The following is a 21270-nucleotide window of genomic DNA, read 5'->3' as shown; positions in this document are numbered from 1 at the left end:
AAACACACTCATGAAGTAAGGGAGCCTGACATTATCCAGTCTTCACTACAAAAGACTTATTTTGCTCACTCGTTCTTTTATTCACATTTTCATAATATTTATTTTGTTCAAATAATTTGCTAAGACACTGTTATGTAACAGATACTCTCTTAGTACTTAAAAAAATGGCTTTCTTTCACGTTTACCACTGCCCTAGGTCATAGATCTTACCCTTAAGAACAAACAAACTCAAAAAAGAAGGAATATAACCAGGGTCAGATGATTTAGTTCTTTTGGTCAAAATTTCCCAGAAATGTGTAGCATAACAGTCGTATACCACACATCTCTTTAGGCTTCCCAAGGAATTCTTATTACAATGTAATCTCTAATATCATGAAAATGTTTTCACCTAGCTCAACCTGACCATGAATATTGACAAATGAGCCTTAAATGCTCTTCCCAATCATAGAGAGCTGCTGAGTGGTTCTGGGCTCAGAGAATGCTTGTTTGCAGTTCTTAGCAGTTTGATTATCACGAGTCCAAAAGCTCAGCGCAGCAATTTAATATCTGAAAATCAACTATAGTAGATTAAATAATTAATGTTCCTTTTTATAATAGTATCACCAGAAAACGTTTATAAAGGAAGTTACCTGGGTTGAGTTTCTGATTCACTTATTAATATAGTTGTTAATCACCAGCTGCAATTATCTTTTGAATCTAACTCCAAATTTTTTTTTTTTTTTTTTTTTTTTTTTTTTTAATTTTTTTTTCCAACGTTTATTTATTTTTGGGACAGAGAGAGACAGAGCATGAACGGGGGAGGGGCAGAGAGAGAGGGAGACACAGAATCGGAAACAGGCTCCAGGCTCCGAGCCATCAGCCCAGAGCCTGACGCGGGGCTCGAACTCACGGACCGTGAGATCGTGACCTGGCTGAAGTCGGACGCTTAACCGACTGCGCCACCCAGGCGCCCCTCTAACTCCAAATTTTAATGCGATTAAATTTGCTAAGGCTTTTAGCAAGCTGTCTCTATTTTGCCATTGAAATGCATCTTCAAAATATGAACAGAGATCCTAAAATTCAGTTGTATATATTTACTAAATATATACAAAAGGATATGGTGAGTGAATTATATTGGTTTTCTCAAATCTGAAACTCTTTCCTTTTAAGCCATTAACTTGTCAATAACAATCTCTGACTGAATTTTCAGAAAAATTGTGATACATTTTTCACCTATCTCCCTTCCCTTCCCTTCCCTTCCCTTCCCTTCCCTTCCCTTCCCTTCCCTTCTTTCTCTTCTCTCCTCTCCTCTCCTCTCTTCCCCTCTCCTCTCCTCTTCCTCTTTCACATGCATACACATGCATGCACACGCATACGCACACACAGGTACACACACATGATTAATATTTGAAAAGCTCACTTTGTGCACCACATGAACCCTTTAATAGTCTAAATACACCTTAAATTTTTCCTACCCATATAATGTTAATTGTCTGCCTTAATTCATTACAAAAAATTAATCTATATTTTGATATAAAATGAATTAATAACATTTTATGAGAAAAGATTGATGTTAAAAGGAAGAAATGGACTTACTTTTGTTTTCTTTGAAATTTCTTTCCCTGAATTTCATCCAAAATAATTATCAGAAAGTTATTTAAAATAAATAAATTAAATTGAGGTAATGTCACCTATTCTATTTAATTTTACAGAAATCTGACAATTTAATTTTACTGGCAAATACCACAGGCTGGTAGCCCAGTCTTCCTAAAACACCACTATATTGTATTCTTTTCTTTTCAAGGATCTTGTTTCCCTGCTTACCTTATATTCAAACTCCTTTTGCAAAATCTGATTGTGATCTATAGACCACATTGTTCAATGGTTCCCAATGTTCACACCTAGTCACCTTCTCCATTTCCAGCCCTGTACCTTTCCAGAAGTTCTATTAGGAAAAGCAGGCAAAGTATTTTTAGTAGAAAATAACAAAAAGGTAGCCATATTCTGAAGCCTCTTAATTTCCTACCAGCTGCCTACTATGGTCACAGACACCCTTTTTATATACTTGTCTGGCTTGTCTATAGAATCTATAGGCAAACAGTCACATTCTAGTACTAACTGGGGTTTCGACTCTAACCTAGTTTCCTGGTAAGCTGGCCTGGACCATGTGTGGATTATGACAACTCCTCTGAGAGATAGGGTAAGAAATAGAGAGGAGATACTTTTCCACCACATAAACTACATGGAATCCTTGAAGTTCAGGATACCAAAGACAAATCAATGAGCAGGATGCAAAGGAAAGCTTGTCCTCAGATGCTATATTTATTATCCTTTCTTGAGTCACACAGAAAGACCTATCTTCTACTAATATGACTCAAGTTTTCTCTTTTTCTTCAGGACAGAGTTAAGATAGCTTTAAACAGCCTCAAGATGGAAGTGTACATGGGAGACAATTTCCATTTTTTTCTTTTAAGGCAAGTTAAAAAAATGTCATGACATTAAATGCCATTTTCCTTGATGATGTTAGTCCTCCATTCATTTATTTGTATAATGAGTATTCACCAAGCACCTAGTTTGTACTGTGTGTTATTCTAGGAGTTCAGGACATACTAAGACATACTAAACAAAGACCAACCAAATGAAAAAAAGCAAATGCTATTTATTCTGAGCTTGCTATAGTAAGGGAGTCAGCTACTGTCGCTTGCATTTTGGTAGAGATTCAAGGAAATTGGAAAGTTTTACAGTGGAAAGTAGGTCTGCTTGAAGGATCTTTCCAAGAGGAAGTTATAGGTGGGCTAACTAGAAGTGGAATGTCCTATGTGACTGCTTCGGGACACATATTTGGCTTCTTCTGGTTGGTCTTAAGTTGGAAACAGGGACAAAAACTAGAGACGCTGTCAGTTATCCATGACGTCCAAGCCATTTGGGACTGACTGTTGCAGAAGTTATTGTTTAGCTTCCTAGACTGTCACTAGAGACAGCAATCTGGCTTCCTGCAAGTCTGACTTCAGCAAGCTGGCTTTCTGGGTTGTTTATTATAGATAAGGGGATTGGTTTCCTTGGTAGGTGCTGAAGATTTTAGGTCAAAGTTCTATCTGTATATATGGTCTGGCCATTGTCCATTTGTATGTTCAATCTCTTAGTAGTAAACCAAAACAAACAACAGAAAAAATGCAGTCTTTGTAAAGTATACATACTACGGGGATCTTACTCTTTCTTTGTTTCTTTGTTTCTTTGTTTCTTTCTTTTGCACTTACTTCACACAAGTGATAAATAATATATAGTTCTTTTTTTCTTTATTTATTGGCACTTTAAAAAATTTGGGACTTTATTATGTCTACATATAATATTAAAATATGCATCATAGGGGTTCCTAGATGGCTCAGTCGGTTAAGCGTCTGACTCTTGATTTCGGCTCAGGTCATGATCGCATGGTTCGTGGGTTCTAGCACTGGAAGGGGCTCTGTGCTGACAGTGTTGAGACTGCTTGGGATTCTCTCTCTCCCTCCTCTCTCTCTGCCCCTAACCCACTTGCTCTCTGTCTCAGAATAAATAAACTTAGTAAAAAAATAAAATATGCATTATTTATTTAAAATATTTATTGATCACCTACTATATGCCAAGTGCTATTACAGGCAGTGAAGATTCAGTAACCATCAAAATCCTACCCTCATTGAGCTTAGGTCAGTTTAGAAGGACATAAATAATAATCATAATAAATAAAGTAATTTTTGTTTCTTATAAAGTGATAAATGCTATGAAAAGAAAAAAAAAACAACAAAAACAGAATAGGAGGAATGGAGAGGGCCAAAGACAAAGGTTTAGAAGTGTAAATAGAGTTACATGGTTTCCAGGTGTAAATAGAGTCAGGGCTGGCCTCAAACAGAAAATGACATTTGAACAGAGACATGAAGGAAGTGAAGGTAAAAGCCATATGGGCTTTTTCAGCATAGGCAGAGAGAACAGCTAGCACTAATTCCTTAAGTGAGAACATTCATGACAGTTTTGTGAAACAGCAAGAAAACCTGTATGGCTGGAATGAAGAGAACGGGGAGAGAGTAAGAGAAGAGGGCAAAGCAGAGACAAGTTGGGGACAGATTATACACACTCATAGTATGTGGATCCCCATAAGGCCTTTGGCTTTTTATGAAGCACCAAAAGGGGAGTCAGTGTGGATTTTGAGCAGAGGCATGGCATGACTCACAATGTGTTATCATCTATGTGCGATATGGAGAAGGCAGTAGGGGCTAATGAGGGATGAGCGCGGAGAAAAGGATAGCGATTAAAGACAGTTTTGTGGAAATCTAGGTGAAGCAAGATGGCGCCTTAGACAACAGTAGTGGCAATGAAGGTGGTGAGAAGTGGTCAACTGCTATGCATGTGCTATAGTCAATGCCTGTCAAATAATGAAAATATGAAGCCAAACCGCTGGAGAACTCTTTTTAAGTGGATAATAGAAGGCACTGAGGGAGTGGAATAGCTCCCAGGTGTAAAGATGCCATGTCGTTATTCTCTCGCAATTCAGTAATAATTAAGCTCTGCTAACATATATTCTAAGACCATACTGGAATCGAATCTTAACTTTTATTTCACAGTAACAGAATCCATTTGCAACCATTATTTAACATATATAGAACAAGTCCTGTCATGATAAAAGCAGGTAAATTTAGGGTGGTGAAAAGTCTGTCTTCTCAGTAGTGCTTTTAAGAGTCCTTTCACAACTGGAGGAAAGACCCCACCCTTCTCTCAGAGCTCTGAACAGGGAAAGGAACAGTGCTTTGGGCTCTTGGAGAAAATCACTGTGAGGAATCAACGTTAAGTGAATAATCTTAATGATTGGTCTTTACTCACATATGGGAAAATGAGGCCTGAGACTATGAACATTTCCAAAATGCATTCTGGCTACTTTAAGACAGAGCCAGGCCGCTGATTCCCTAGATTCTGTGTCTGGTGTTATTTAATTTAAAGATATTTCTCAGCAATGACCCAAAATTCATGATAAAAATCTTTCCTCCAATGGCAGCCGAAAGATCTTTCTTCTCCCAAAGTCTCACGAAGATCTGACAGAGAGTGTAAAACGGTGACCTATTCTTTCTCTATTTCCTTCATAGCACCTCCTAACCTTTCCCAGAGTCTCTTCATCTGGGCTCTAGTCCTTCTCAGAGGAGCTGAGCTACTACTAAGCTCCCTCTCCCTACCAGCTATTTACATGAGTTACATCCTAGGTGGTTTTCAGTGTAATTTTCCTACTTTTTTCTGAGGGCCCATCTTTAGCCTGTATAGATTGTGAGCTCCTATATACCGACACAGCCTGTTCTCCCAACAAACATGTTGAGTTACAATACACTAGCCGCTGAGCCAGGGACCAGAGAAGCAAAAGTATATAGGAAAGAGTATCTGTCCTAGAAGAACTTACAGTCTGGTGGCTGTTGTCATATTCACTTCTATTTCCCTGACACCTTTGTGTGTTGTGTGGGGTGAGGGGTAGGAGTGCAGAGGGAGCACTAATGTAACGTTACAAACTAGGGTAACGTTCGCCATGTGCTGGGTACTTTACATGTCAGCATTAAATTTCACAGTCTTCTGTTCTCCTTATTTCATCAATGGCAGGTCTGAGAATTAGCAAGAACAGATTATCCAGGTCTCTCGTAGCTAATGAAAAGCAAAACTGAAATTCGAACTGAAATTGGTCTGACTCCAAAATCAATGGTGTTTCCACTAATTAGGCTTATAGGTACTTAATACCCAAGTTTGTTAAAAAACAAACTGAAAGGAATAAAAAGACAGGTTTATTTACTGATCTGAGGATTGAAGTCTTTTCTGAATCATCTACTCTATTTATGTTCACCTTAAATTTCCCACTCTTTACTCTGTGTGATCTCAGCTGTCTTCTGTCTCTGTCCAGCAGTTGGGTATCTGGGAATGGAAGCTATCACAAATCTATTTTAATACTAACCTGGAAGTATTACTATTAGTATTAGGAAACTTAGATACCAGTAAAAATGAAATAGAAAACTAACCATCAGTGCCTGAGAATGTTCAGCCTCCCCCGAAAGCATTAATACACGACAAGTCCTGGGATGCAAGGACAAGTATTTAGACCATAACTCACAATTTAAAAATCTTTAAAGGTGATTCAAACTTTTTTTCCTAACACTAAAACGATTCATGCCAGGCCATTTGAGTTGGACCCACATGGAAAATGGGAAGTAGCAGGGGAGTTGGGAGAAGGCAGTTCATCCATGGGAAAACTGGAAGACCAGCATTAGAAAAACAGGAAAAAAAAAAAAAAAACCACCCTGTCAACAGTACACTGACTGTTGGCCAGACATCAGCAGTGAAAACAGCAGTGCTGAATGACTGGTATCATGCCCACCCTGTGATGAAATTTATTATCTTCATATTAAAGAGGGTAGGTTGGGGCTGCCTGGGTGGCTCAGTCAACTAAGCGTCCAACTCTTGGTTTTGGCTCAAGTCGTGATCTCATGGTTTGTGATTGTGAGTTCGAACCCTACATCAAGCTCTGCACTGACACAGTGTGGAGACTGCTTGGGATTGTCTCTCTCTCTCTCTCTCTCTCTCTGCCCCTCCCTTGCTCTCTCTCTGCCTCTCTTTCAAAGAGAAAGAAATAAACTTATTTAAAAAATAAAGAGTGTAAGTTAGGGCATACAGTAACAGATAGGTCTCAATTATAAAGCTCAAATGAAGACCCGTCTCATTGACTTTCTGTGTTTTCGGCCAAATCATATAACTTCCCTGGTTAGTTTTATTAAACTAATTATGATTTAGCTCTTCGTGCTGGTTGACTTCAGATTTTAAATACAGATAAATTTTAATAATAAGGGTGAATAGTTTTAATTACCAAAACCTAACCCTTGCAGTATTATATTGGCAAAGAATGCTTCACAACATCTTGGTCTGTAAGAGAATAGAAAAAAAAAAAAACTTATTTTTCCTTATCCTACTCTTTAGGACTTGATGTGCCATTTTCTAGCAGTTTTGAGTTGGCCACAAATAACTTTTACTGATTTGATTAGTTCAAATCCATTGAGAGCACTTTACCTTCTGATAGTTTTTCATCACGAAAACCACCAAGTAGACTCTATAGTTTACTGCTCTGACAAAATGAATATGTGCTTAGTGGCAGCCACTGAAACTCGTGTGAAACACAATGCGATATTATCCAAATTCAATTTATATCAGATAACTGAAAAAGCAAAAGCCTTTCAGATAGGTCATTTTATGGTATCACAATAAGACTATCTCTTAAAGAAATACTAAGTGAGCTTGGTGTCTGTACTTTATGTACGTGGCTTTATCTTCTATGGCTTCCTCAGTATTATCTCATATTTATGGGAATTTGTATTTTCAGTGGGAAAGGTACTTACCTTTCTTAAAATTAGAAGAGATTCTATCCAGTGCAGGTTCTTTTTAAAAGTGTTGGTAAAATATTTCTTTCCTTACAAGTAGAAAAATGAATTACTTAGGAGCAAAGAGGGATTCTTCTACAAACTCCCAAATCGACTTAACAAGGTGGAGGAGGTTTTTTAGTACAATTAAAGCTGGGGAATATCATTAAATGGAATAAAATGGAACAAGGAAGAAGATGCATTTCAATAAAATAAAAATTTATGGCGGTACAGGCAAAATACTAAGAAATTTGACTCCGTCAAACGAGATTTATTACTGAAAAAGCAACTTAGCCACAAACAGACCAAGAGATTGCTTTTACTGTGAAATAGGTCCTAAATAAAACTTTTATTGATTTATTTTTTGTTTTGTGGCACATATATGTTTTTTTCAATGGTCAGTGCTGTACTTAAGTGATTGCCTGGTAAAATTTCTATTCGAATCTCCTTTGCTATTCGTAATAAAGATTTTCGGTAGGTTTTCCTTACCTTTGCCATTGTGGGCTGCATGTTCTTAAGTTACATGGTCAAAAGAAGGGGCTTTAGCTAGACTGAGAGAAGGGGCAAACCACAGTTTGGCACTTGCCCGATGTTTTGACCCTGAATTCTTTACGTCTCTACTTCTACAACCTTATCTCACTCCAGGGTGGAACTAACAGTGAGGATTACATGAACCAAGAAACATCCAGTGCCTAGTGTAGTTAGCACTCAAAGGGTATCAATTATTAATGCAGACAGACCCACCCTATGACATTGTCTTTGCTTCCAGTTCATTGTGTGCTTATAGATCCTACTTCATTCTCCACACCAGGGACTTTTAGAGTTGTAGATAAGCTAATAACAATCACCTTTTACAGTTTTTTGTTTTGTTTTGTTTTAAGAGAGTGAATAGTTATTTGAACACTTTCTGGTACTGCTGTCTTTGACAGAAAGAAGGGGGGCACCTGGAACTCTCAAATTTCCTTCTGTGTCCATTAACCTCCTCTGGCTTAGACCCATTAGTCAGCATCAAGTCAAACAGTAGGGGTAAGAGCCTCTGCTTTAGGATCAGAATGCAGCCTGCTGCTTTGAGACCCTCCAAGAACGCTGAAATCCAGGACTCTCTGTCTTCTCTGTCAGTCAGAAGCTGGTCTTGCCTTGTCAGAACATCTCTTTCCCCAGAAAACCAAGATTCTCTACAGCCCTATTATCCTGAGGCTTTTAGGTCCCCTATGGCTCCCCATTTTTCCCTTCAGAGTAGGATCAGGATCTTTTCTTTGCATAAAAGAAGGTTTACTAAAGTGTTTTTCCTCAAAGGAAGGGCTTTTCTGCATGTTTTGGTTTTGCCAACAGTCTTGGTATAATAGCTGCAGCCTGCAGGCAACTTTAAATGCCTTATTTCTGATCCTGATACAAGGTGTTCATAGTCTGTGATAGGAGTCCTTATAGAATGCAGGAGGAGCCGATGGAGTCAGTAATCAATTTTAACCTGGGTTCTTGCATTATACAGACAGACATGGCAGGTAGGCACAACTCAGTCTAACATGTCTGAAGAGTTGCAGGCTATTTGGTACGGGTAGAAAGCAGACAGCAGTGGGGAAGTGGGGCTAGGGCAGCAGGCAAGGGTCAGAGAATAGAGGACCATATATGGCGTAATAAGGAATTTGAACTTTATTTAGGAAACCTGTCCTCCAACCCTGAATGCACATAAAATCGCTCTGAGAAACTTTATTTTTCAAAGATAAGTTTTTTCAAGGCCCACTCAGACGTATTAAATAAGATTAGTTACAGGTAAGGCTATTCTACTTTTTTTTTTTAAAGAGTTTTTCTTTATTTTGAGGGGAGGGAGGGGCAGAGAGGGAGAGAGGGAGAGAGAGAATATGAAGCAGGCTCCATGCTGGCAGCATAGAGTGTGATGCAGGGCTTGATCCCACAAACCTTGAGATCATGACCGGAGCTGAAATCAAGAGTCGGATGCTCCCCACATATCACTGGAACAGGAACTGATATCAAAATAAAAACAGAGAAACTTTTCTGCTTTTGAAAATTAGAATTTCATACTGAACATGAATTATATGGAAACATATAGATATCACTGTGTGAAGGTCCTAGTTGACCAAATATTATGTATTTGGTTGAGGTCCTTTCAGCATTTAGATATTAGGGTAGAATTGTTCCGTATTTACTTTTACTCCTTTGATGATTTTCAAATACTCTCAAGTCTTCATCATGAGTTTATGCCATAACTGTCTATACCTCCGTATGTGTGTGTATGCATTAGATCTGTCCTGCCTTATGGTCAAGGAGATTGATACAAAATAGAGAATACAATCAAATATTGTATTACTGGTTTCTCATAGTCCATGACCGTGAGAGGTAAAACTGGTAAGATCCCTATGATCTGCTGTTACAGCATTTTTAAGACAAAGATGGTCCAAAGAGGGTTGTAGAATCTATTCCCACATTGAAGAGATGGGCCTGATCCTAAATGAGTAAGCCAATTGGGTTACAGATTTCTAGAATAGTGGACATCTCAGAAATAAGCCAAAGCACATAGAACTTGTCATCGCTGTTTGGTTCTCTGTATATCAGTCGTGAGTCCTGATGGTTTGTCTCATGACTGTCTTTCCTAGACTTACCCACAGCCCATGCCCACTGCAGCTGACCTAGTTGAGGTTCTCATTTTTTCTTGCTTAGACTCAGTCAAGTCTTCTCACCCCACTTGCGGCCTTCAGGCATTTCCTACTGTAATCTTCAATATATTTGAATGATATCTGGAAACATGCTGATGTGGGGGTGATTTCCAAAATGGAAGGAATCATACTGTTTTTATACTTGAAACTTAATTAGTTTGAACTACTTCTTATTTGGTCAAGTCCACATTCCCTGAACTTGCATAGAAGGCTGTGTTAGGCTATGGCCAATTTTAATTCTTATGAATGAAGAAGAAATGGATATCTAAGGAATGTAATCAGGCTTCAGCTAGGATTGCTTTGCATGGGAGTGGTGACTTAGTCTCTCCCCAAGGCCAATGTGATAAAGGTTAGAAGCCTGGATAGTTTCTCTGCTATCTGACTTTTCACACAATAGCTCACACTGCCTATCACTTTAGATAGGTGTGGGATCTGAGGCCAGTTACTGACTTATTTCCTCATTCATGAATCCTTTCATGAGTTATTTGCAGATATTGGTACTAAATTGAAGTAAAAGAACATATGAACATGAGCTGAATGGTAATTCTTATCAGCCATCACATCTAGACCAGCCATTCTAGTCGGATCAAAGGTCTTTAGTGATCTAGACCCTGCTAACATTTATAGCTTCTTTTCAAGTCTGCTACACTACACTTTAGTCCAGGCATTCAAAAACTACTTATAGTTCCCTCAAAACACAATGTCTATGCAAGCCTCCTTGTTTTGTTCTTATAATCCCCTTCATCTAAATATAACTCACCCATTGCATAATTCTTCCAAGAAATCTTCACAGATGCTTCCTTTCTCCTCCAGACTGGGATAGGCCTACTTCCAATCTGCTCCCATAGCACCTTGTAATGGCTCTATCAGAGCGCTGATCACAAGCTACTAAACGTCTTTGCTTGTTGGAATCTCTCTCTATAGCCGAAAGTTCTCGAAAGTGGGATGAATTTTATGTATCTTCGTATGCTCATGCCTACTACCATGCCTACCATATTCACACATTGAGTAATTGTTTATTGAAATGAATTATAATCAGTCCTTTTTTTTTTTAAGAGTGAATGCGATTGCAATGTCAGGACTGAGGTTCCCTATTAAGATAGGTACACACTCGCAATTTTCCCCAGTAGAGAAACTACCGCAAATAAGGAGGAAAATTCTATTCTTATTCTCATTTAATTCTATCCATTAACAAAATGTCCATGCAGATTTTGCTGTGTGATGATGATGGCGATAATGATGCTGATGACAATGACTGGAAGGACTTGGGATCAGGCTAAGCAGTTTTGGTACTTTTTTTTTCAATCTCATAACCATACTTGGAAGTACTCTTATTTACCCTCATTTTACACGTGCCAAGCACAGAGAGAATTGCCCTAATTGCACAGCTACATCCACATAATCTGCTCTAGACATTCATCATAGTATTTCCCGAAACAGTTACCATGATAGAGATTATAAAACTGAATACAAAATGGCTCTGTGAGTCACATTTAGGCTTAGTGGGAAAATATCGTTGTGTATGTTGGCTGTACCTTTTGCAGCTTACTGTCACAGCCTCTTTTCCTAGGGACTTCCCTGGGCACTCCTTGAAGGCAGGCATGCACAGGCCACTGTGTTTCTCACTGGACCAATCACAACTGTGAACACACAGATTCTTGAGATCTATTTGTTGGCTAATTGCTAATTTTGTGACTTTTAGTGGAGGCGTCAAGTACTTCATAGAGGTCTCTCCTTATAGAAGCATAACCTTTATTCACCGAAGAGTACATTATGAGCACATTTCTCTCTTGCAATTTTTTTACTTGCTCTTCAGTCTTTACACAGTTCCCTTGGCATGTAGCATAGGCATCATTACCTGATGTTCCATCTACCTCTTGCATTCTGTATTGAACAGTAACATTTCTCCCAGAGAAAAGTTGTTCCAATTAAGATCTGGACAAATTAGCACTAGTTTGCATAAGCCACTAAAACTGTGTTATGCTTAACTGCATTCGGCCACTTGGTCCTGGATGAATTTCACAGTGCTGCAAAATATTACCTATTCTTCCTATTTTTCTAACCAAGTAGTTTCCATCCTGCAGAGTTAACGCCTAAATATCACAAACTTTGAAACAGTGTTAACAGCTTATCTAGGTCTCAGAAATCTTTGGAGACACTGAAAAAAAAAAAACAAAAAACCCAAGAGGTAATTTTTTAACCTCTTTCCTTAATGAAGCACATTCTAATTTTATTTCAGGCTGTATAATATCTGAAAAACCCTCCTTCTTAGCCTCATTCATGCAGTGACTAACATTTTATCTAATTGCAGATACTAAGAAATATCCAAATCCTTGTGGATCCTGCTATGGTCCCAAGTAAATCATGCCAATTTAATTCGTGTTACAGGAAAGTTCTATGGTATCCTTTTCTTGTTATGTGTTCAGAAAAAAAAAATGGTCATTTGCATGTTGGATGTATAGTTTCTGATATTTGCTTCTATTTGAGAATAAACATAATGAGATTACAGTTGAACCAATTTTCATAAATAATAAGGACAAGTTGTATTTGTCCTAAAATGTAGAATTAGGCTAAATAGAAGACAATCTAATCCTATCTCTAATTGCATTTCTCTATTCAAATTCATTTAAACTATGCAAAATAAAAACTTGCATTTTACACAGAAGTTTGGAGGAAAGTGAAATTCAAGCCCATCTTACAGTTATTAGACACCTTCTTGCTGATTAACAGAACAATTTGCAAATGTCATTAGATAATTCATATATAACATTAGTAAGCTACTATCATTAAATGTATTTATTATGTGGCATTGGATAGGTCAGCTAACCTCTTTGTGCTTTGGTTTTCTTATTTGTAACATTAGATATTGAATCAGCCTCTAAAAGTAACATTCTAGGGAGCCCAGTTAGAACACAAAAGCAAATGGATATTTGGTATGTAAAAAGGAAACTTTCAATGGCAAAGTTGTGTGTGTGTGTGTGTGTGTGTGTGTGTGTGTGTGTGTTTATAGAGGCAGTGTTGTATAGTGGAAAACAGATTTTGTCACTTGGCAATATGAATTTGATTCCCAAAGATGAAATTTACCAGCTCTATCATCTGTAAAATGAGGAATTAAGTCATTTACCCTGCATTGGTGTCTCACGTTTTAAAAACAGAAGATAGAAAATGCTAGCATATGATAGATGCTCTATCATTGTAGCTATTTGAGGTGTAACAGGGTGCTTTTTCCTGTCACCCTTTCCCCTTTCACATCTTCACCTGTGGTAGGAAAGTGACTCTTTTTCACATAATCGTTCCTAGATGCTGTGGGATGAGAAGTGGTAGGTATCAGTAAGAGAGTGGTGCATTACTGTTCTAATGTCACTCTTGCAAATCGCAAACAGCCCAAGCAAGCTCTCACCAAGCATGAGTCACCATGACACAAGTGGCTAAAGGTAGAGTCAAGATACTAGTCTTCTGGTTGTAACTTTCCAGGATCAGTTTTGACCCATTGATTTTGACCACTTAAATTTAAGAGATCCAAAAAAGCAGAGAAATAAAATAGAAAAGTGCAGAGAAGACTAACAAAAGTAAAGGACCTCTGGAATCTCATCTGAGGCTATTTCTGTTGGATGTGTGATCTGTCAGTAATTATTAAAACAAAATTTTATACCACCTTTACAAATTCCAAAATCTACATGATTCGCTGCTCCTAAGATTTTGTTTCTTCTCTAATGGATGAGCCTACAGACCTTCCTGGGTATGTACCGTGAGTGACCCATTATTAAGAGGAAGAAATAAAAGGAAGATTTTATTTGTGAACTTGTTAGCTTGGCACCATCTGAAGAAGAGCTAGTCACCTCTCCTACAGAGAGAAATTAGCAAATAATCTACAATTCTTTGTAAGTTTACTCTACATATTGCTTTAGTTTATATTTATTTATTCCCCAACTGTTAGGTCTATCATTCTAAATAGCCAATTTGGCAAAATCACTTGGAGTTTTAGCAGACAACAGAGTCATTTTGGCCAAAAGAAATATGCTGTCTCCACCAAACCTGCCCTACCACTAGACTTCCTCACCTCACTAAGGAAAAAAAACACCCTAATAATCTCTTCTTGCTCTTTCCCCTCATACCATACACCCAACCCAACAGAAGCCATGTTCATGCAACTTCTCAAACATATCCTGAATCTTGCGCATCTCTCTGTCTATATACTATTTCCACCATAACTCAAACCACCACCTCTCTGAGACTACTTCATGCTCCACAGAAGAATGGTCTTTTAGAAATGTAGACTAGACCATGCTGTTCCTAGTGTATAATATTTCAACAGTCTCCCATCAAAATCAGATCATGATCTCACAGTTCGTGAGTTCGAGCCCCGCATCGGGCTCTGTGCTGACAGCTTAGAGCCTGGAGCCTGCTTCAGATTCTGTGTCTCCCTCTCTCTCTGCCCCTCCCCCACTCATGCCCTGTCTCTCTCTCCTTCAAAAATAAATAAAAACATTAAAAAAAAACAAACAAAATCAGAGTAAACATCAGACCTCTTACCCTGGCAAGCAAAGCCTGGCAAAGGTCATCTGTTACCTCCTTCCTCAACGACCTCATCTCCTCCATTCTCCACCCACCAAGCTTCAATGGCTGCTTTCTAATTCTAAAAAGTGACAAGTTCATTTCTGCTTTCAGGCTTTTATATTAGCTCTTGATCTGCCTGGAAGACCAGATTCATGGGTGTGTGACCTGTGCAACCATACAGGGCCCTGGTGTCAAAAGGGCACTGTACTTGGTGTGGTACTCTACTGATGCCATCTCCAATCTTTTAATAATTTTATCTTTTTTTTTTCAACGTTTATTTATTTTTGGGACAGAGAGAGACAGAGCATGAACGGGGGAGGGGCAGAGAGAGAGGGAGACACAGAATCGGAAACAGGCTCCAGGCTCCGAGCCATCAGCCCAGAGCCCGACGCGGGGCTCGAACTCACGGACCGCGAGATCGTGACCTGGCTGAAGTCGGACGCTTAACCGACTGCGCCACCCAGGCGCCCCAATAATTTTATCTTTTAACTTGTGTCTCATAACTGAAATTCAGTGGCACACTGGAGCACGTGGGTGAGCAGAGGAAATACATAAAATATTTCCATCGTTCATTGCCAGCTCATTTGCATGTAGCATTTACAGCGCCTCAGGAGCACAGAATTCTGGCAGACCTATGACGTGCAGTAGGAGTTCACTATGGCTCAAAATAAGTACAAGGTAAGCAAATGTCTAGAACAGAGTAAGTAGGGACACCGAGAGCTCCGAGAGGGCACACCTTCTGTTGAGAACCAGAACTTGCTTCAAACATAGAAAGGAAGTAGTGGTGTCCTAAGAAGCACGAACAATCAAAGAGCCCTATCCATCACCTTTTTTGCTCATGTATCTTCCCAGTATTAGCTAACCACCTATTCTGAAAATGATGGTATAGAAAGAAAGAGAAAGATAGGGCAACCCTTGGTTCGTTTTCATTTAATCCTTCCTTACTTATAACTAAGTTCAAGGTAGAGAATGTTTGTAGAACATGTGCCTATCAAGGAGTGAAAAAAATAGCTGAAAAAATAGTTGAGTCAATTTTGTACAATGTTTCTGGTATCAGTTAAATGTATATGTATATCCAAACTATGAAGTCAAAAATTGTGTAGCATTCGTGATGCCAACTGTGAGTTAAATTCTGTTACTTTTGCTTTTAAAACAGGCACTACACAATGTAAAGATGAATGGTAACATTTATCTAATAATTAGAAACTTTAATTTTCTTCACTTAGAATAACATTAAAATATCAGTAATGTTAATATAACAAACTAAAAACAAAGACAAACCAACAAACAAAAAAAAACCACTATGGCAAGTCCAAAAGAAAGACCATAGAAGAAATGAGAAAGCTTTATATTTTAATACATTTAATGGTAGCTTTCTCTGCTTTTAGAACAAGGGGTCTCACATTTTCCTTTGCGAGGGGGTCTATAAATTATGTGGTCAGCTGCCTGCATGGAATGTTCTTCCTCTGTCCCCAACTTCACAAAGCTGACTCTGTTATGTAATTCACATCTCTGATCACATTATCAGCTTCTTTGAGAAGACACCCCTCCCCCATCAAACTAAATTAGTTACCAAGTATTCTCCAGCTAACCATACTATCTCAGTACTCTGCATACAGTTATGTATGAATGTTTGTGCATTTCCGCTGTCTTTATCATCCCTCATGGGAGCAGAACTTTGGTTTCCTTGTTTCCCAATTATGTTCGGAGCTGAAAATAGTGGCTGACATTTATTAAGCATTCAAGAAATATTTGTGGAATGAGTGAGTGAATAAAAATCTTTCTTACAGTATCTTATTTAAGATAAACTTTTTGAAGTTATAATATGATTGATAATGATAATGATAATGATAATGATAATGATAATGATGATCCAGTGTGTTCACTATTTAAAAACATCCCTGTTGAACCATACAGAACCACAGTTTAATGTGGTATCTGGCAGCATACAATTTTCAGCATATTTTGCACAGTATGGCTGTAAGAATAATGGTGTTAGGATAATATTTTTCTGTTGTCAGTCTATTGCATACTTTAAAGAGGCTTTCATTTCCAAATAATTTTTTGTTTAAATGTTACCTATAAATGACCACCTGTAAGTTTTAGGTGTAAACTCAGTGTCATGCTTTTTATTTTGTTTTATTTTCAAACAATTTCCTCATAAAACATATAGAATAGGGAAGGCTGCTGGACTTCATTTTGTGGGTAATGTTTCTGGGTAGGAAATAGTTGCCTGAAAGGTTATGTTAAAAGTAATAACAATCTTTTGCCTTACTTTCTGGAATAGAGTGCCCTGGCAGGCTAATGAGGTATGTTTCCATTGGTGCAGAAATGGTGAGTGGAAGCAGGAATATGATGTACATGACATCCCCATCCTGAGATACTCATCAAAATGGGCATGGCGTAAACTACAAGAATTTCAGCTTTGCTGAAATAAAAGGGTATATATTTTTTTGTGGTACCAAGGCAACAGTTTTGCCTTAGGCTGCACTGAAAATAAGTACAAATGATAATAAGAAACAAAAAACTCTGCAGAACGTGAAACGACGTCACTGTGATTTTGTTGCAAAATAAAATTCCTAGAGAACCAAAAATAGAGTTACACCTAATCATTGCTAATACTACATATATTTTCATCTTTAATAGGATAGATTGTAGCTTTTTTGGAGGTAGGTATTAAGTTGGTATGCTTGGGATATTTGGAATACAAGGTGAAGTAAATATATATGTATTATATATTATAAAAAGAATCTGACTGTTGTTTGTATGAAGGATTAAAACATAATCTAAAAAGCTTTTGCAAAATACTTTGGGCTGTCAGGATTTGTAACAAACTTTATGCCATATCTACTTGTACTCTCTATATCAAAGATAGAATAAAATAGTTTTTCATTTTTCTATTCAACACTGGGTACCCCATGACACCTGTTCGAGAATGATCACCTAAACTATGCATATCTCAAGTACTCCAAAGACACATTTATAATAAAACAATATATTTGGGGCACCTGGGTAGCTCAGTCAGTTGAGCATCTGACTTAGGCTCAGGTCATGATCTCACAGTTCCTGAGTTTGAGCCCCGCATCAGGCTCTCTGCTGTCAGATCAGAGCCCACTTCAGATCCTCTGTCCCCCTCTCTCTGTGCCCCTCCCTGCTCTCTCTCTCTCTCTCTCTTTCAACACTGAAAACATTTTTAAAAAATAAATACAATAATGTATTATAAACAAGTAAATAAAATGTCATAGATAACTACAAAATGAGCATGTACCGGAATACTAGCAACAACTCTGCATGCATCAATTTGACAATATAGATGAAATGGAAAAATTTCTCGAAAAGCAAAACTGATCCAACACTCAAAAATCAATTAACATATTCTATCATATTAACAACTAAAGAAAAAAGATCACGTGACTATATCAATCAGTACAGAGAAAGCTTTTTATGAAATTCAACATAAATTTTAGGTAAAAACTCTCAAAAAACTGGGAATAGAGGGGAAATTCACCTAAGATCAGGAAAAAGGCAAGGATTTCTTATCTTTCCACTTTTATACAACATAGTACTGGAAGTCCTGGCCTGTGCAAAAAAGCAAGAAAAGGAAGAGGCATACAAATCAGGAAAGATCTATCTCTAATTGCAGATGACATGAAAATCCCAAGGAATCAACAACAGAAACAAAGTCTTAAAACTAATAAGCAAGTTTGGTAGAGTCAAAGGGTATAAAATTAACATATAAAAATTAGTTGTGTTTCTATATGTAAGGACCATGCACATGAAAACCAAAATTAAATATTATTTACAAATGCTCACAAAGAATGAAATATTTACTTGTAAATCTAACAAAATACATAAAGGCCTTGAAAGCTAAACTACACTGCTGAGAAAAAGAAATCAAAGACAATCTAAATGAACAGAGACACACCTGTTCATGGATTAGAAGACTCATCATATTAAGGGTGTCAAATCTCCCCAAATTTATATAGAGGTTTAACACAATTCCTCTTCTAAATATCTGCAAGATTTTTTATATAGATAAGATTGTTCTAAAATTTATACAGAAAATCAAAGGAATCAGGATGGCTCAAATAGTTTTGAGACAAAAGAATATTGTGAGAAGAATCAGTCTACCTGATTTTAAGACTTACTACTTAGCTACTGTAATCAAGACTGGTATTGGCAGAGGGATAGATCCACAGATCAATGGAACAGAACAGAGAAGCCAGAAATAGACCCACACAAGCAAAACTATAGTCACCACAGTAATGGCCTCCCGCAAAGATATCCCATCCTTGAAACTGTGCTATAGTAGGTTACATGTCAAAAGGGACTTTGCAGGTGTGATTAAATGAAGGATCCTGAGAGGGGAAGATTATCTTGGATTACCTAAATGAGCACAATGTAATCTCAGGGGTCTTTATAAGTGGAAAAGAGAGGCAGAAGAGTTAAAGTCAAAAAGAGATTTGAAGATGTTATGTCACTGGCTTTGATGATGGAGGAAGGGGTCATGAACCCAGGAATACAGGTAGCCTCTAGAAAGTAGAAGAGGGAAAAAGAAAACTCTCCCTGAGAGCCTCTAGAAAGAATACAACCTCCACAATACCTTGAATTAACCTAGGGAAACCCACTGTTGTATTTCAGACCTCCACAAGTATAAGATAATAATTTGCTATTGTTAAAGCCACCAAGTTTGTGGTGATTTCTTACAGCAGCAGTAGAATACAATGGCCAACTCATTTTTGAAAAGATGCCATCACAATTCAATGCATGTAAGATAGTCTTTTCAATAAATGGTGCTAGAGGAATTGGACATCTATAGGCAAATACATATATTGGACCTTAAACTGAAACAACTTAATCAAAAATTAACTCAAAACAAATCAGGTTTAAATGTAAAATGTAAAACCATAAAACTTTAAGGAGAAAATATCAGAAAAAATCTTTAGGAAGTAGGGATTGGTGAAGATTTCTTACACGTGACATCTAAAGCACAATCCATACAAGAAAAAGTCAATAAATTAGACCTTATCAAAACCAAAACTTTGCCTCTGTGAACGACAGAAAGGAAACTCGTGCTACAGACGGGGAGAAAGATATCTGAAGATATATGAAAGATATCTTATTTATTTGGAGGGGGGGCGGGGCAGGGGAAGGGAGGGAGAGAGAGGGAATCCCAAGCAGGTTCTGTGCCACCAGTACAGAGTCCAATGTGGGGCTCCAACTCACAAACCGTGAGATCTTGAGATCTTGACCTGAGCTGAAGCTAGGCTTAACCACCTGAGTCACCCAGGTGCCCCTAGATTTTCATTTAAGTGGTGTTTGTAAACAAGGCAATCACTCCTTCTGCATCATAAGGAGCTTCATAAGTTAATGCACAATGTTAGGTTGCTGCATTGTTTTCCACCAGCTCTGGACTGAGTTTTCATTGCAAAGACTGACAGCAGGTTTATTTCTAAGCCAATAGGTAAAAGTACTGAGAAGAATTAGAAGTCTTAAAATTAAGTTAGGTAGGTATAGAAAATTGCAGATCTTTTCTGAATCAATCAATAGAATTTTTTTGCATTGTTATTAGAAAAAATAGCATTTCTTAAAGATATGAAACATTAGTCTTGGCAGAACAAATTTTCCTACTGATTTATCCCAAACTGAAATATTAAGTAGCATTTCTTTAGTGAAGTAGTTCTTAGCAAAAAAGCAAAACTTTCTAAATCACAACTCACATGGGATTTTCCTAGATGTGTTAAAATTCTGAAACAAAGTGTCTCCTAAAGTGGCCTGGGGCAGATGATCCTAATCTCAAGGCTCTTTAAAATTCAACATAAAGACTCTCCCCTCCCCCCAACCAAGGCACATTAGAATTTGGAAGGAATTGCTTATTTTGAAGAAAACCTCTCTTGGAGATTCTAATGATTATTAATTATTATTAATCTCACTTATTTCACTTCCCATTCTCAATTTTAAGAAATTAAAAAAAAGTCTTTCAACTGCTTAGCACACAAGTTCACAAATTTCCTGGTATATATCCACATTTTTTGGGGGGTACATAAAAAATGCAGATCATTAGGACACATTCCCAGAGATTTTGGTTCCCTTGTTTTGCACAGTCTGCATTTCATAAAATTGCCCCACTCTAGCAGCTAGACTAAGAAGCATGATTTGGTAACTACCAATCACTAGACTGTGGCTTCCAAACCTGCATGGTCATCAAAATTACCCAGGATGTTAAAGAAAAACAAACAAACAAAAAAACCCCACAAATTATTTTGCTCCGTAACCTCCAGGTTTAAATTCTGTTGATTTGTTGGGTACAAAGAGCAAAGTGGCTATTACCTCAATTTTTCACTAGTTCTTGGCATCATTTCAAGGGGCAGCCATGTTTGGGAACCATTGTCTAGTGAACCTTCATGAATTTTAAAATGATGGCAGTTCCGTCCTTTCATATACTCTATGTTCTCTATATTTGCTTAAGGAGCATTTATCAAGTGCCCACCACATGCCAGGCACAAAGCTAGTGGGATGTAGAGATGAATGGACATAGAATTGTCTTGGAGATGTTCAGACTGTAGACTCATAACCAGTCCTCAAGTGAACAATTACAACATAGAGTGATACCTTAATAGAATTTTTTGTAAGCTGCTAAATATACTGACCTT

Source organism: Lynx rufus, unplaced genomic scaffold (assembly GCF_022079265.1).
Source record: "Lynx rufus isolate CCGP_SWC_20201006 ecotype Redwood Valley unplaced genomic scaffold, mLynRuf1.p SCAF_3, whole genome shotgun sequence".
Taxonomy (NCBI): Eukaryota; Metazoa; Chordata; class Mammalia; order Carnivora; family Felidae; genus Lynx; species Lynx rufus.
The sequence above is the reverse complement of the archived record's forward strand: the minus strand, read 5'-3'. Positions refer to the sequence as shown.